Source organism: Lissotriton vulgaris, chromosome 12 (genome assembly GCF_964263255.1).
Source record: "Lissotriton vulgaris chromosome 12, aLisVul1.2, whole genome shotgun sequence".
NCBI lineage: Eukaryota > Metazoa > Chordata > Amphibia > Caudata > Salamandridae > Lissotriton > Lissotriton vulgaris.
Window position 1 is genome coordinate 446136199 of NC_141700.1, and position 4465 is coordinate 446140663.

A 4465-nucleotide genomic window follows, 5' to 3' on the forward strand; every position below is an offset into this window, starting at 1 on the left:
CCCGGGGCTTGAGCTCCGTCTGGCAGGCCATGGGGTTGCTGGAGCCTCCCCGTCCTGCAAGCCGGCCGAGGTTCCGGGCGTTCATCAGGGCCAAGGGAGGCTCTCCCCAGCCTGGCTAGGGTTTCGGAAGCAGGGACCGGGAGCGGGCCCGGGGGCCTGAGCTCCGTCCGGCCGGCCATGGGCTTGCTGGAGCTTCCCCGTCCTGCAAGCCGGCCGGGGTTCCAGGCGTTCATCCGAGCCAAGGGAGGCTCTCCCCGGCCTGGCTAGGGTTTCAGAAGCAGGGACCGGGAGCGGGCCCGGGGCTTGGGCCCCGTCCGGCAGGGCCCGGTGGTGCGGGAATAACCCTCCGTCCTGCAGCCCTGGAGCCCCCGGAGCCCCCCCGGAGCCCTGCAGCCCTGCTGCCCTGCAGCTCCGGAGCCCGTGAGCCCTGGAGCCCGCCGAGGAGCCCTGCAGCCCCGTAGCCCTGGAACCCCCACGCCCGGCAGCCCTGGAGCCCCCGAGCCCGGCAGCCCCGAAGCCCTGCAGCCCACGGAGCCCTGCAGCCCCCGCGAGCCCTGTAGCCCTGCAGCCCAGGGGAGGCTCTCCCGGGCCTGGCCTAGGGTTCGGGAGCCGGGCCTGGGACCGGGCCCGGGGCTCGGGTTCCCCTCCGGCAGGCCCTGGGGTGCGGGAACCACTCCGTCCTGCAAGCCGGTCCAGGCGCCGGGGACGGAGGGTCCACCAGGGCCCAGGGAGGCTCTCGGGGCAGGCAGATTAGCGTCCTTTCGGTCCCCGCCATCTGGTCGGCCCACTCCCCTCGGCCATCTGGTCGCCCGCAATGCTTTCCTATAAGGGCGACTAGATGGCGGGGCTTCCCTGGAAGTCCTGATGGGGTGCCATTTGCCTCCCGGATCCCAGCCAGGGCTCCAGGAGGTCGGGCACGTTTGCGCCCTGGGTCCCCTCTGTCACCTCGAGTGCACGGATTACAAGAAAGGGGGGTAATTTTCCTCCGGATTAGTAGGTGCAAGGGTATGCCCAAACACCTACCCGGGGCTGTTGGTTCCCTGCCGGGGACCAGATGGGATGTGCCCCGGGCAACACCTCCCAGGTGTCCGGGGCTCCCTCCTCTGACCCGCGGCACGGGGAAGAGCCCAGGACAGGCTCCATGGGTCCCGGGCCCTGCAACCCCGGAGCCCTGCTGCCCCGGAGCCCTGCAGCCCCGAGCCCTGGAGCCCAGCAGCCCCGGAGCCCTGCTGCCCTGGAGCCCTGGAGCCCTGGAGCCCTGGAGCCCTGGAGCCCGGAGCCCCGGAGCCCCGGAGCCCTGCAGCCGTCGAGCCCTGCAGTCCCCGAGTCCTACAGGCCCGGGGCAGGCAGATTGGGTGTCATTTCGGTCCCGGCCATCTGGTCGCCCCTTTCGCCTCGGCCATCTGGTCGCCTGCAATGCTTTCCTATGGGGGGCGACTAGATGGCCGGACTTCCCTGGAAGTCCCGATGGGGTGCCATTCGCCTCCCGGACCCCAGCAAGGGCTCCAGGAGGTCGGGCACGTTTGCGCCCTGGGTCCCCTCTGTCACCTTGTGTGCTCAGATTACAAGAAATGGGGGTAATTTTCCTCCGGATTGGTAGGGACAAGGTATTCTGGGACCCCCCTCGGCCCAGCGTTCCTCAGCCGGCAGGTGGACATGCCAGGATGCCGCCCCAGCCCCGGATCCATCCCTGGGCCTGCCGCGTGGCAGGCAGCCCTGGATGGGGTCCGGGGGGCCCCGGCCAGGCCCCGGGTCGGGTGCCATGGCCCTGGGCCCGGTCCCCCGGCCTGCCGCACTGCCAAAGGACCAGAACGGGGTTTCCTTCGAGCCCGGGGAGCCTCCCCTCGCTCGGCCGAGTTCAGCAGCTCCGGCCGGGGCCCCTGAGGGCCCGGGGAGGGCGGCCTCCCCATCCCGGGCTCTGTCCTTGGTCCTGCTGCGTGGCAGGGTGCCTGGGACGGGGTCTGGAGGGCCCGGGGAGGCTTCCCCTGCGCCTCCGGGCTTAGGAGCCCATTCCGGGTCCAGGGGCCCGGCGGGGCCCCCCGGGTCGGGTGCCACAGCCCCGGGCCCTGTCCCTCGGCCTGCGGCACTGCCAAAGGCCCAAGACGGGGCTCCGTTGTGCCCGGGAAGCCTCCCCTTGCTGGGCTGAGTTCAGGAGCATCGGCCGGGGCCCCCGAGGGCCCGGGGAGGGCGGCCTCCCCATCCCGGGCTCTGTCCTTAGTCCTGCTGCGTGGCAGGGTGCCCGTGACGGTGGTCCGGAGGGCCCGGGAAGGCGTCCCCTGCGTCTCCGTGCATCGGAGCCTAGGCTGGGTCCAGGGGCCCGTCCGGGCCCCAGGTCGGGTGCCACGGCCCTGGGCCTCCGGTCCCCACCTTGCCGTTCCCTGGCGCCAGTTCCCTTTTTCGTCGGGGCACAGAGTGGCACCGGCTGGCTTGACTCTCGTGCCCGGCCATCAGTTCTCTGGGATCCCCTCGGCCATCTGGTCTCCGGGATCCCCTCGGGCATCTGGTCTCCCGTATCCCCTCGGCCATCTGGTCTCCAGGATCGCCTCGGTCATCTGGTCTCCTGCAATGCTTTCCTATGGAAGCGACCAGATGGCCGAACTTCCCTGGAAGTCCCGATGAGGTGCCATTTGCCTCCCGGATCCCAGCGAGGGCTCCAGGAGGTCGGGTACCTTCGAGCCTTGGGTCTCCTCTGTCACTCGGTGCGCACGGATTCGAAGAAAGAGGGGTAGCCTTCCTCCGGATTACTAGGGACAAGGTATGCCCAGGCACTTCTTGCAGTTCTCCGCCCAGGGGGGACCAGATGAGATGTGCCTGGGAAAAAACCTCCCTTCTCCAGGAGGCCAACGGCATGTCAAAGTACCCGGGAAGGGCTCAACGGGTCCCGGGCAGACCTCCCCCGGGCGTCCGGGGCACCCACCGGGCAGACCTCCCCCGGGGCACCCATCTCCAGGGGGCCAACGGCATGGCACAGTACCCGGGAAGGGCTCCACGGGTCCCGGGCAGACCTCCCCCGGGCGTCCGGGGCACCCATCTCCAGGAGGCCAACGGCATGGCAAATTACCCGGGAAGGGCTCCACGGGTCCCGGGCAGTCCTCCCCCCCCGGGCGTACATGGTTGTCCGACAGATTCGGGCGGATGTGCTTTTACGAACCGGATCGGAATCGGCCCAAATAATAATAATCCACATTTGCAAAGCGCACAGTCACCCGTAAGGGTCGCTAGGGGCCGTCGGGAAGATTAAGCAAGCTATTGCCCAGAGTCACATGGTGCTGGGCTTTTCTGCCGCCGGCGCCGGGGATCGAACCGTGATCTCCAGATTCCGGAGTCAGCCGCCCTAGCCGCGGCGTCAGCTATTTCCCAGAGTGAAATGGTGCTGGGCTTTTCTGCCGCCGGCGCCGGGGATCGAACCGTGATCTCCAGATTCCGGAGTCAGCCGCCCCAGCCGCGGCGTCGGCTATTTCCCAGAGTCAAATGGTGCTGGGCTTTTCTGCCGCCGGCGCCGGGGATCGAACCGTGATCTCCAGATTCCGGAGTCAGCCGCCCTAGCCGCGGCGTCAGCTATTTCCCAGAGTGAAATGGTGCTGGGCTTTTCTGCCGCCGGCGCCGGGGATCGAACCGTGATCTCCAGATTCCGGAGTCAGCCGCCCCAGCCGCGGCGTCGGCTATTTCCCAGAGTCAAATGGTGCTGGGCTTTTCTGCCGCCAGCGCCGGGGATCGAACCGTGATCTCCAGATTCCGGAGTCAGCCGCCCTAGCCGCGGCGTCAGCTATTTCCCAGAGTGAAATGGTGCTGGGCTTTTCTGCCGCCGGCGCCGGGGATCGAACCGTGATCTCCAGATTCCGGAGTCAGCCGCCCCAGCCGCGGCGTCAGCTATTTCCCAGAGTGAAATGGTCCTGGGCTTTTCTGCCGCCGGCGCCGGGGATCGAACCGTGATCTCCAGATTCCGGAGTCAGCCGCCCCAGCCGCGGCGTCAGCTATTTCCCAGAGTGAAATGGTGCTGGGCTTTTCTGCCGCCGGCGCCGGGGATCGAACCGTGATCTCCAGATTCCGGAGTCAGCCGCCCCAGCCGCGGCGTCAGCTATTTCCCAGAGTGAAATGGTGCTGGGCTTTTCTGCCGCCGGCGCCGGGGATCGAACCGTGATCTCCAGATTCCGGAGTCAGCCGCGGCGTCAGCTATTTCCCAGAGTCACATGGTGCTGGGCTTTTCTGCCGCCGGCGCCGGGGATCGAACCGTGATTCCCCAGATTGGGATGTCGCAAAAATCCGGCATGGTAGGTGCTCGCCAGGACCAGGGTTGGAGACCCCTGGGCAGTCAACGCGCAATCTGCTGGGTTCGACTCCGATCCGTGTCAGAAGGTCTGTGTCAGGGGTCTCCAACCCTGGTCCTGGCGAGCACCTCCCAGGCCGGATTTTTGGGATATCCCCATCTGGGGAATCACGGTTCGATCCCCGGCGCCGGCGGCAG